Source organism: Dermacentor andersoni, chromosome 2, assembly GCF_023375885.2.
Source record: "Dermacentor andersoni chromosome 2, qqDerAnde1_hic_scaffold, whole genome shotgun sequence".
NCBI classification, from domain to species: domain Eukaryota; kingdom Metazoa; phylum Arthropoda; class Arachnida; order Ixodida; family Ixodidae; genus Dermacentor; species Dermacentor andersoni.
Window position 1 is genome coordinate 202,735,267 of NC_092815.1, and position 13,245 is coordinate 202,748,511.

The 13,245-nt window shown below is 44.1% G+C and overlaps 1 protein-coding gene across 1 annotated transcript in view; it reads left to right on the forward strand.

The window, feature by feature from the left end:
- LOC126540231 (uncharacterized) overlaps nucleotides 1-11,315 on the forward strand; it is a 28,634-nt gene extending 17,319 nt beyond the window's left edge. The window contains exon 3 of the mRNA XM_050187030.2: nucleotides 10,863-11,315. The gene's annotated coding sequence lies outside the window, so the exon portion shown is untranslated. The remainder of the gene's footprint in view (nucleotides 1-10,862) is intronic.
- The last annotated feature ends 1,930 nt before the right edge of the window (nucleotides 11,316-13,245 follow it).

Genomic DNA, 13,245 nt, shown 5'->3' on the forward strand with positions numbered 1-13,245 from the left:
CCTGTTTCACGTTAGCACAGGTCGGTCTTGAAGACGCTGACCAGCGAAATACACGCTTCGCTCGCGTCAGCACCTATATTGTGTGCTTAGTGGTGCACAGTGCCTGTTTCGAAGCAGTGCGCGTAAATGTGCGTGCTCACTATTGCCGTAGCCACTGCCGCCTCTGCTTCCATAGCGTTGAGACGCGCTTTCACAGAAAATGAAACGCATTGTTTTGGGTGGAGCTTAACACGATTTTATGACAACGTGTGCTTGTCCCAAATAGAGCAACGCTGCACTAACGCTTTGCCACCGATCAACTATGCCAACAGTTGATATGCTTTCTTGCCACAGCATTTTTTATACGCATACCCTAAAGGCTGTTGCGGGCATTACACAGGGGGAGTTACAGTAAACATAGAGGGGTTACACTGAAACCGGTGAGCAGTCATTAAGAGCAACTTCAATGAAACAGACAATAAATGACACTCGCGTTTACAAAAAGATAGTACAACGTTGTATACATAAGGATTCAGACACAATTATATATTGATGCTAAGCGAACTGTTCAGCACATGCACAAATACATGGTAGTTTATTATGGACGCGATATCGTGTGGTAGAGTATTCCAATGACAGATGGCACGAAATAGTGGCGAGTTATTTAAGAGGTTTGTACGGGCATACTGCATTACAACCTTGAAAGGATGAACTAGACGTCGGAAAATGCGATGGGCAGGCTGTATGTAAGGGGCCGCAAATGATGATTGATTATGATAAAGCTTGCGAAAGTGAGATAATAGTGCCAGCAGTCTTCTTTTCTCTAGGGGTGGAACGCTTAGTGATGGTTTGATATTAGTGATGGTGGAATGACGTAAGTAATTTCTTGTTGTAAATCGGGCAGCTTTATTCTGGACAGACTCTAGTTTATAATTCAGTGCATTTGATGTGGGTACAAAATGAACAACGCATATGCTAATTTAGAGCGAACCAGAGAGGTGCATGCCATAAGTTGTCTCCTCGGTTTAGCTTGCTGCATACGACGTAAGATAAAGCCGATTGTGTTAGATGCTTTAGAAGTTATTAAGTCAATGTGGGTATTATATGTTAGGTCAGCAGAGAGGTGCATAGTTACGAAGATGTTCAAGTGGAAACTGCAATCCACAAATTAAGAGAAATCGTTAACTGACGAAAGCCGAGAACCGTAGAATTTCGCCATACAGTTTGCTCCACGGACCGTTCTTGATGTCGCGTTCAGTTTTCGTTCGCAAACAGGTGCGAGTGACCCTCGTACAGTTTGCATTATCGTACGGAGCAGTTCGTTCTTGACGCTTCTCCGGAAACGTAATTTAAATGTAGGGCAAGGCCGGAACACTAATAAACAGCCTCCTAAAATTTGGCAGCGCGTTGTGGCGTCGTATAACACGTCGTGGTTCTTCATGAGTTTAAAAGCTTTGTCGGCCGTATCAATTGAATATGCACCCGTATACTTTGATGTTGCTTCGGCTTCCTAAAAAAAGGTAACGCTATCTATATGGGGCTCCTGGGGGTGCAGAAGCGGGGGGTGGGGGCGTGTGGATCAGTTTGGCGGGATCGGGAATACAGGTACAGAAACTGATTTTGATAGTATTCGATGCCAACCTGGCTGAGGGCTCGTTTTTGGAAAGGAGCAGTGGCAGTTCGCCTTCAACACGTTTTAGATAATGTACGTAAAGTGCACAAGAATTTGGTTTTGATACGGCGGATTCTTCTAATATCATAGGGCATAAATCTGAACGGTTTGAAGTGACTGGTTATTATTACAATTACGGAAACTGTCACAAGTCGCTCTCTTCATTAGCCTTGCAGCGAAATCGCCCATTGGTATGCCGGGTACCTCATTTGGATGCCGATTCTCTAAGCTGTTTGTTCATTTGATTTTCTTGTTATTTGTTGCTGGTGGCAGTTTCTCTGGCGTGGCCAAGGCCTTTGGCCACTTCCATCTGACACGTCAAGACGACACGAAACAGAGCGTCATCATTGCAGCCGGACTGCCGCAAATATCAGTCTTCGGGTCATGCATTTAAGGAAGCTTCTTGCGCCATTCTTACAAGCACTACTGTGGACATGTAAAAAAGAGCGGAATAAGCAGTTCATTAGAACTGGCTGTCGACCAACAGCGAGGACGTGTTGTTTGCTGTGACTTCCCATTTGCAGATCCAAGTTGCGAAAGGGTCTTCACTACATCAAAGAAACGGCTCAAGAACGGAAAAGGGAGAAAAAAGAGCGACCCGAAAATTCCCCGACGTCTGAGATACTCGCCTAATGCGAAATTTGAGCGCAGCTCTATACGTTTCCTCATTTCACGATATATTGGCTGGCGTGAACGATCTCTATCAGGCGGCACATAGCAAGCCGAGTGAAGTGTAGCTCGACTGCCTCGCTAATCGGGAGATAGCGAGAAACAGCGCGTGGGTGACGCGTGGGCGCGATTTACAGCTGCCGCCGCTGACAGATCTCCGCTAATGCAGCGTTTTGTTTTCATATACAGGGTGTCCCAACCATCACGCACCAAGATTTATCAAAAGAGCAATTGCGTTACTCGAAGAAAAGCTAGAGCATATTGTTTCCAGTGCATTGGAGTAGCCACCAGTAAACTATTTTCGTTACTGAGATTTAATTAGGGAACTGCGATTATATATCTAACTCGATGAATGCTGTCGTAATCATCAAATAATCAATGATGCATTTCTAGGCAGCACCAAATGACGTTTCTCTGCAGTATCTTCAGTGACTTTCTAATTTCGTACTAATTCTCTCCGACTAGTGGAGCGACTCCACAAAGCATAAAAAAAATACCACGAGACTGTGCTGCAACCCCCACAATGAAGCAGTGCCTCCAGATAAGCTGATTGAAAGCAATTGCTTTACCTGTTCGAAACCCGAAGAGACAGCGCATATCCTTGATAATGCTACGGCAGGAGCACTAACAACAGGTTTCGCGGCTTCGATGTGATTCCTTGCTCACATTTCCATGCCACAATTATTATCCGTCTCTTAATGCCATCTCGTGACACTGATAACAAAAGCTCCTTGATAACGTGGCCGAAGAGCCGCTGTGACCACGGAGAAAACGCGAAAAGCAATGGAATAAACATAGAATGTTTCAAAATCACGGCTCTTCTCGCGCCGCTTCGAAGGAGTGCTATATATTTCTATATATAGAAATATGTATAGCTATATTTCGCAAGCTATATTTTGCCGCAGAAATGTCACGTATGTGGTAGCGCCACGTGCTGTCGACAACGTCAGCAAGTCAAGCTTCCAGGTAGTCACATGACCCGATCGCGAGTACTTATGAAGCTGGCATGTTTCTCTTCTGGCCACTCTCATTTGTACTGCCGTTCCTGCTACACGATGTAGCAATAAACTCTTTTGCTACTGTTCTGCGTTCGTCTCCGGATCCCTACGACACCACAAAACTTGCTTTGTACCAAATCCAAATTGAGGTGACCGTTTTATTTTCGTTCACAGTGTATACGTTCGCCAAAAACAGGCTTGTGGCAAGAAATAAAAGCGAAATAAACAAACGGATAGGCGACTCACGTGTAGCGAAAAGGACAAACCAATGTGTTCAAAAAATAAATGGTCCATTTCCATATGGGCCGAATTGGCAATCGGGACGCATGCAGAAAAAGAAAAATATGAGATTTTTGTGTGCCCTTGTTATCTGCGAATTTCTAAGCGCCATTCAACAGAAGCTGCCGCCTAGAGGACGCGTTCGAATAGGTCTTATTCTGCAGGTATGCCGTACTGAGTCCGCTTTCCCACATGTTCAGTGAGTTTCTTGATGACCGGCGCCGGAATTCTACGCCAGCGATCCGTTATCCTAGCCTTGAGCTCATATCTAACGTGGTCGTCTAGATCATGTAAACACGATGTTTCACGTAACCCCAAAGAAAGAAGTCGAATGGAGACAGGTCAGGTAATCTGGCCGGCCAATTTACAGGCCCGTGCCTTCCAATCCATTGCGCATGAAAAGTCGTATCCAGCCAGTTTTGTGCTTGGCTGCTGCTCTGTGATGTCGCCCCATCTCGCTGATACCACAAAAGTGGAAGACGTGACAGCGGGACTTTACTAAGATGCTCATCCACCACTCCTGCAAGGTTTTTGTGTGCGTCCAATCAGTGTGTGATCGAAGATGAAACCGGTTATAGCACCGGCGTAAATTCCACACCACGCATTGAACGACCACTGCTACTGGTGTCGCGTGCGCTTTACCCAATGTAGATTGGAGTTCCTCCAATAGTGTGCATTATGCAAATGTACCTTGGTGTTTCTGCAAAAATTGGGCTCATCTTTACGCCTTATGTTGCTGAAAAAGACCGTTGACTCATCGGCTCACCTCGACCCACCTAAAAAAATCTAGACGATTTTTCAATGTCCGGTCTTCCAAGCATTGGTTCAGGTTAAGGTGGTACGGTTGAAATGCCGAATCATTTAGAATCCTCCAACCTGATGACTTGGAAATTCGTACCTGGCCGGCCACGTCGCGCACGCTAGCATGAGGCTTCGACACCATAAATAAAATATAAAGGAATAAAGGAAATTAATAATAAATAGGCTTCCCCTATTCATTTATTTTGATTGGCTTACGCCTGCCATACCTAGTTGGTGGTGCGGGCTTCCCCACTTTATTTTTCTTTCTTTTTCTTTATGGGGACACACAAAGCCATAAATGCTAGAACATTCGTGCGTAAGCAAGGACTCAAAGATTGAGCCCTCCGCCACTGTTTCTTGCCGCTGGTTTGTGTCAAGCTTCAACAATTTGTGATGATTGTCGATGCGTTTGGTCGACCGCAACACTTCCATGGCTTTTATATATTTACCGACTTCCTCGTGTTACATTTGCAGCTCCCAAGGCAGGGGTCATGTAAGAGTTCTGCTCATTTGATAAAGAAATGGCGACTTCGATGTAAAAATACATACCTTCATACCTTCGCACTGACGTTGTCTATTCGCTTTTGTGGTGATAGGTACTGTGGCAAAAACGAAGCATCCGTGCAATTTACGCTAAGACAGCAGCTATCTAGCTATCCTATTCCAGCTAACAGCAAACATGACAAGTTGCTTTGGCGGGGCCATGGCAGAGAAGAAAATAGCTCCATCACGACGCTTTACAGCGAAAGTTGTATATGACTAACCTGCCGTAGTTTTTTCGGCGTCCGGTTACTGAAACGGTCTTAGTGATTTCTAACAAACCCATACCCAATGGGTTTCATTGTTCGCCTTGTGTGTGATCATGTAAGGGTGTGGTGCGGCGGTGCAGATGTCAAGATGCGGAACAGGTTAGAACGGAGGAGAGGTATTGGCACTAAAAACAGCTGCTTTATCGATGGTGCAGACGCGTATAGTTCGCACACCCGAAAAAGAACATGCGTACAAGAAGCGGCGGAGAGAACAGCAACGGGATTGTGAACGGCGCCGGCGCGAAACGACCACCAACGACGAACGTTCCCGCGATGCTGAACGAAAACAAAAATTGCGAGCGCTGGCAGCCATTACACTCTGTGAAGATGGAATGGCAGCGAAAGCACTTTGCTTTTCGTTTTAACGTGTTTTCGCTGCCATTTCATCTTGTTCCTGTTATCTCCGAGGGAAACTGCTCGAGGGCATAGCTTTAGGATGCGGATATGAGTGCAGTCACTTGTTATTTTCCATATTTCACCGGGTTTATTTCTCAGTTGGAAAAAAGATTTGTACGCAATTACAGCGTCGCTGAAAATAGCTCAGTTAGATGTCGCTTGGCTGTGCCTACGAGTGCCTCATCGACACTTCGATAATGAGGGTAGTACTTGTGGAGTTAGATAACTAATTGCAATTATTTTATTAAATCTCAGTAACGAGATAATTATTGGCGGCTACTCCACTGTACTGAAAAGAACATGCTTTAAGTTTTCTTCAAGTAAAGCACTTGCTCTTTTTTTTAAATATTTGTGCATGACATTTGGAACACCCTCTATAGAATCGTTGGAGGCGCTCGCCGCATGCCACCGGTGAAGAGACGGTGCGCGCTACTCTGGCGCCATCTCGTAGTCGTTGTCGCCGCAGGGCGGCACTAGGCTTTCCTTCTCCCACTTTCGCCATATTCTCCACCTCCAGTTTCCACCGGAAGCTTTCACCGTATCCTCCTGCTCCTCCTCCTCCTCCTCCTCCTCCTCCTCCTCCACTTCCTCGCCACGCTCTCTTCGCTTTTCATTCCGCGCTGCGCTCCGCGTTACACCGACGACGCCGATGCTGAGGAACGTCCGTCGGCGGGAAAGGACGAAGGAACAGGCGCCTAATAGCTGCGTTCTTAAAGTGTATCGCAACAGCGAATTTGAACCCTGGACTGCATCGTGGGAGACAGGCACCATCAGTCGTCTACTGTGACCTCCGGCCATTTCCTGCCACCGCTGAAGCTCGCCAAGTAGTTTTTCTGGTTGTCATACTAACTACTGCCTCGAAATTGTTCAAGTTGTGGCCACAATATTTTTGCTGATTTCGGCGTTTTCACAGCCAATTCATGTGCGCTTTGCACACATTTATTTATTTATTTATTTATTTATTTATTTATGATACCCTCAGGGTCAACAGACATTAGAGAGGGGAGTGGTACAAAACACAGAAAAACAATATTTTAACTACAAGAAGCAGCACAATGTTTCTAATTATGCGATAGTAGTTATGAAGAGGCAAAATACATGTTACAAAAAATACCATATATATACAAAGAAGCGGTCCAGTTTTACTAATTATACAATAATAGCTATAAAGAGGCAAACAAAAACAAGATGTTATAGAGCAATGGTTAATGAAGTCACAAATTTTTCATGATCTGAAATTGTTACTACCAATTTGGCAAGGCAATTCCAATCATTTGATGTGCGTGGTATGTAGGAATGTAGGAATGATTCTGTTTTACACAACGGAATGCCAACTTTATGAGCATGATCCAAACGGTGCGAAACGTAATGGGAAGGAAGTATTAGTAAATCACGCAGGTAGGGATGATGATACAGTTTGTGAAAAAGGCTTAAGCGAAGCATCGCACGTTGAGAAGCAAGCGTAGGTGGATTAAGGTTAGCTTTCTTACCGTGATGCTCGCGATTCGACTGTAATTAGAGAGTATAAAACGGACGGAATTATTTTGCACCATTTCAAGCGTATGTACCAAAGTATTATAATGCGGATCCCAAACCGAAGCGGCATATTCTAACTAAGGGCGAATGGGTGTTTTATATAGCATTAGTTTGAGAGACGAAGGTGATTTTGCAAAGTTACGACGAAGATATCCGAGCATACGATTAGCGTTGCAGACATGAGAGATGTGAGTATCCCATGTTAGATTGCTACTGATGTGAACTCCGAGGTACTTATATGAAGATACTATGTCGAGTAGTGAATTATTTAGGTGATAAGTGGGTAAACTAGTAAGTAGTCGTAACTTATAGATGAGCAGTTTGTGACACACTTTGTCAAAGGCTTTAGCAAAGTCAAGGAAAATGCAGTCAGCCAAGGACCTATTGTCAAGAATGGTGTTTAGTTTGTGTACAAAAAGTGTTAGTTGGGTTTCACACGAGTATGATTTGCGAAATCCATGCTGTGATGGTGCGAAAAATGAATTCGACTCCAAAAAAGTAGCAAGATGAGAAGCCAAGATATGCTCTAGTATCTTACAAGGTATACTTGTGAGCGAAATCGGTCTGTAGTTTAGAGGGGAATGCTTATTGCCCGATTTATTAATTGGAATTACCTTCCCGACTTTCCACTCGGATGGAAGAAAACCATCGTGCAATGATTGCTGGAAAATTTTAGTTAAGATGATTGATGTGTAACAAACTGTGCTTTGAAGGAATTTCACATTAATGTGATCACTACCCGGCGCAGAGGATGGTTTTAGTGACTTAATAATGCTTGCGACACCATCATAGCTGATAATGAGAGGGAACATTACATCATGGTCATATGGTCGTAGGTGTGGTGGAGTGGAATTGCTAGGTAACGAGAAATGTTTTGCGAAAACTTCATTTAGCACTCCGGGACACTGGTTGGCCGGTATAGCGTCACCATTAACATCACTGAGCGCTATTATATTGTTGTCTTTAAAATTAACCGTGCGCCAAAATTGTTTAGGGTTAGTTTTAAGCATACAAGGTAATGTGCTGCTTAGGAAGTTATCTTTGGCGTCTTTTAGGGCCTGCGCGTACTCATCGGCACTCTGTTTGTAGGCTGACCAATGAACATTGGTACGGCTTAGTTTAGCCGATTTAGCTGGCGCTTTTTTTTATTAGACAAGCGTTTTAGCTGATGATTATACCATGGTTTCTTTAGATTAGAGGTGATCGTGTAAATAGGGATATGCCTATCTGTTAATTCAATCACTTTATTAACAAAGATACTCCAGTTTGACTGAACATTACGGCATTCAAATTCACGCAAGTATTCATCAAGGAACACTGCGAGTTCATTATTAATTGAAAGAAAGTCAGCCTTGTTATAATTTCTTAATGTCTTGATCTTTTTAATCGGTTTAGGTCGCTCGAGGCAAACTTTAAATGAAAGTAGGCAATGATCGCTGATACCTGGCGAACATGTTAGGTCGGAAATAAGATCGGGTCGGGTAGTAAAAACAAGGTCAAGTGTATTGCAAACAGACGTGGTTATTCTTGTCGGTTCCTTAACGATTTGGGTCAGCGAAAAGGTATTGCACAATTCTAAGAAGTCTTGCGCCATAGAGGAGTTAGGATACACTGTGGGGGGATCATTGTACCACATAATATTTGGTATATTAAAATCACCAAGCAAGAAAATTGGCACGGTGGTGTGACGAGAGTAAACACTATGAATAGCATCGTGTAAATCGCTCACAAATGTTGCAGTGAAATTCGGGGGCGATAGAAGACACCCAAAATTATTTTTTGATGTGCTAGTTTAACGACTGCCCATACGATCTGCAAACTGGATGCAATTTTAATGCAATTTGAAGGGAGCCTTTTATTTATCGCCAGCAGTACACCGCCTCCTTGGCGTGTATCGCGGTCACAGCGGTAAACAGAAAAATCGCACGAGTTCATGAATAATTCATGGTCTCCGATTTGTGGATGAAGGCATGTTTCGGTTAACGCGATAATGTCCGGCCCGCACGTGTCTAAGCTCTTAAAACGTCAGCTTAAAACGTCAGTGCCTAAGCTCTTACCCTATAACAAATTTAATGCCTAGAGCCTCTTTTAGATGCATCTTTCGTTAGAAAAGTGGACCCTCCGCCGTGCTAGCATAGATTGCAGTCGATAAGCGCTACGACACTTTGTCCTCCCTCTTGTTTTTTCAGATTCCTACCTAGCATACATGATTGCAGTTAAAAGAAAATGTTAAAGCTAGTGACTGTTGGAAGCGGATTGTTATTTAGGCTGTTGATGTTTTATAAAGATTGTCAAAAAACGCAAATTGCCAGGAAACGCAACTATGAAGTTTTCAACTCTTCAGCAATGAAAAACGATATCGAAATTCTGTCAATTGCATTTAATAATGCATCTAAAGCGGAAAAGTTTGCTCTATTGTACATGCAACTCACATACACCACTCATATCTGAGTAGCACCGTTGTAGAACTTTCGAATACATTGTAACATATTCACGCAAAACATAAGTTATTGGATTTTCTCCTGGATGCCATTTACAAAACGGCGATATCTATTTTGATGCAGAGGGATACATTTGTATCTATCGGAGTTTCATTTTCTTAAACACCTAATTACATAAGAATTCCTGCAAAAACATTAAGGTCATATTTTTAAATTCCGCTTCCAACAGTCACTAGCATTTAACTTTTCCTCTCAAATGCCACACATTTATTTAAAGTCGGTTCAGGGGTTTTCTCCGAAAATCATTTCTGCATTTTACGTGTATTTGAATAAGCGGCAATGGTCCCATATGGTCCCAAGCTGACGTTTCCTCCAAAGGAATTGGCAGGAAGGGCGGTCACGTTCAGCTCGCGTCTTTCCTGTCAACTGCTCTAGCAGTCTTTCCTCACCACTTCCACTATTTTCTGTGGCCCCAAATATTTCACCAGCTAGCGCCGCTCAGCAGTTTCCTATCCCGTCTATGTCCTCCCACTCATTGGTTGAACTACGCTATAAATTAGTATTCGGCTTGTTGCCGTCATTTCGACGCCGGAGTAATAGTTTCCTGTATGTCGCACCTGAGCTCGACGATTTCTAACGTGTAGCGATAGATTTTATTCTAGCTTTTCTAGGAGAATTTCACCTATTGAAGGTCATCGTGTGGTAAGTAATAATGGACAAATTTAGATCGTCTCTAAATGTGTTACTCTTCCCGAAGTACCGGGTTATCGGAGACGCGGATGGCTGTAGGAAAGCTCTCCACGCCTTTCCCCTCGCTGAGACCCCGTTATTCCTTGTCCGATTTCAACGCAATAGAAGTGCTTTTGTTACATGTTGGTGTTCTCATCGACGGAAAGTAAAAGCAAAAGAAGCGCTCGTGAACGATCACGTCACATCTCCCACCAGGTATGAGATTGTCCACTGCAATAACAGATCTGTTTGCTTCATGATAAAAATCTCCGTCATAAATTAGCGCCATAGCCGCAGCAGCTCACGGAGACACCAGCGCGCGGCAGTACATTGACGGACAGTATAAAACTATTCAATAAAAGTTGGGAATGCAATGGCCTGTCTCGAGTTACAGGGCGATCACAAGTAAACATCCTACATGTAGGGTTAACGATATACAATTTGCTAAGCACAGACCTTGTATATTACATTTTTTTTCCCTAGATAGTGTGAATTTGTTGATTGCTGTAGACAACGCCGTACTGAAAGCTTCTCCGCGTGTCGCTTTGCGCAGACTTGAACCATGACGAACAAAGTCGATGACTGAAGCTCCTCGTGTGCCTTGTGGACAATCCGAATCTGCAAAACCACTCGCTCGGCGGCCGAATTGAACTTTTCACGTTGTAGTGCAAAATGGACGCTGTTGGGCTTCACGAACAGACGGCGCGCTCTTGGCACATCTCCTGGCCTACAGGGCGGAAAGTGCGTCTCGCAACGAGCCGTCAACCGACACGGACCTCTGCCACCCTATTGACGAAATTTGCGGACTCAGCGGGCCTCGCGGTGCACACGCGTGAGTAGCCACAGCACGGAGCAAGAATAATACTTGCTCCGTCAGCTAAACCAAAAGAACTTTCAAGCGACTGAAACATGTGGCCTGGCACTGGCCTTGTGCGTAAGAAGGTCGTCATTGCCTCATTGGGATGCCTTTAATTGGTACTGCATTAAATCGACGCTGTTATCTTGACTTATGGAGTGTCAGAATATTCTATATTAATACGTTCTCAAATTGCCGAAAGGCGAGCAGTGAACTGCTTGCTTACCTAGATTGTAGCGAATTACCTGATTATTATGTATTTGCTCCTTCAATACAAACCTAGCCCAACTCTTGACTTATGTTCTTATTGGAGACACATGTTGGTAGAAATGAGGGTTAATTTTCCCTATCAGGTTTGTTTTGTGTTGTTCACCTAAAAAAGTGCGTGTTTGGACAATTCAACTTTGTAGAAAAAAATGGGCGCATTCATTGTGTGCAGTATTTTGCACATTGCTTCGCAGTTATGCTCTCCGCTGTTTTCTTTCCTTAGTAATGCATGTGAAATGCTTGATGGATACATCAGGCTATAGATTCCAGCCACTTGATATTGTTAGCCGGGTTTTACTATACTTGTGGCCCATGCAAAAGCAGTACTGCCAAAGTGGCCCTGCCTTGAGGCAAAAGTGTACTTTCCAGCCATGCGATTCAAGCAAATACATTTAGAGTTGTGACACTTTGAAAAATATGCATGTCTCAGCATCAGTCATACCAAAGCTTGCTTTGATGTTTACAGAAATCTCAACACAGAAGTTGCGCAAACGTAACGCGAATGGCGAAAATGTTCACACAGTCGCATGCAAAGGCAGTGCAACTTTACGCACACGTAGCGAAAACGAACCAATGAAGTGAAGTATTTATGCAAGTGTAACGCCAACGTGCAAACGTAACATAATGACGCAAATGCTTCGGTGTAGCAGCGCCGTCCGTGCAAACATGACACGAATGAATATTAAAAATTATGCAGGTACCACGCACCGTGGGAATCGATGAGAGCCAAGCTTTCTCTTCTGTTTGCGTTTATTGACGATATTTGGCGGTAATTTTGACGTCCTATCACAGTCATGGTGTGATGCTAAGTGTTACCTTGTGTGTACCACTTCTTTTTGTCAATACGTGGTACACAGAACACACAGCGAGGCGTGTTTGCTTCAGGCGTTGTTGTGCGCCATTGTTCGTAGCCTGCGAGAAAGTTAGCTCTGTTATTCGATCATATGGGAAATCGCATTGTGGCTGAAGTGCTGATTTGCTGGACAGCCGCTTGCGTGCTCTCGTATGGACGCTCTAGATGAGCTCTGTGCTTGCATGCACTGCGTAAACTGTCCACATGTACAAACTTGCACAGTGTTCATTTTTAAGAAAAAACAGAAAGGTGTCGTATCATACCTTGAATGAAAATTTTTATGCTTTGTCTGCAAATGTTGCCATGTCTAGTAGCACCATTTCTTTCTGTTGTTGATGATGGAACCCCAAACAAAGCATGCTTTTCCACCGCACCTTTCCCGTCTCCCGCGATCACCCCATGTATGGAAACTGCGACGAGCGAACAGTGGATATTATTTATCCGTTTCGTCAAGCCCCTGGCATTACGCATTCTCCATCTCCTATTTTTACCGTACTATTTCCACTCTGGGCTGTTGCACACGAGTACAAAAATAAGCGCTGCAGGTTATGTCATGATATTTCGGGGGGCTAACCTGTACATACAGCCGTCCAGAGGACATTCTGTTCATCAACAAGCAGTTTTAGAGAGCATTGTATCGATGGCCAGGGAGTTCCAGAAGGCATTGTGATGACGCCCACGAAGGTCTCGCTATAAGTAGCTCACAGACGCCTCTCCCGCGTTCCTGCCATGTATATTTAAAAGTTCTCACCGACCTGCCGACGCGGCGTGCAACACAGCAACAGCAGCAGCAGCCGTGGAAAAAGTCTAGTAAAAATTCAGTGCCCTTCCACTATGGGAAGAATGACTAGCAAAGCTGTCAATGTGGGCTCCTTAATGGCAAACTGCACCTCTGGTGCGGGTGGGCCCGGTATTGCACTATCTTAACATCGACCCACGTATTATCATCATAACCTAACA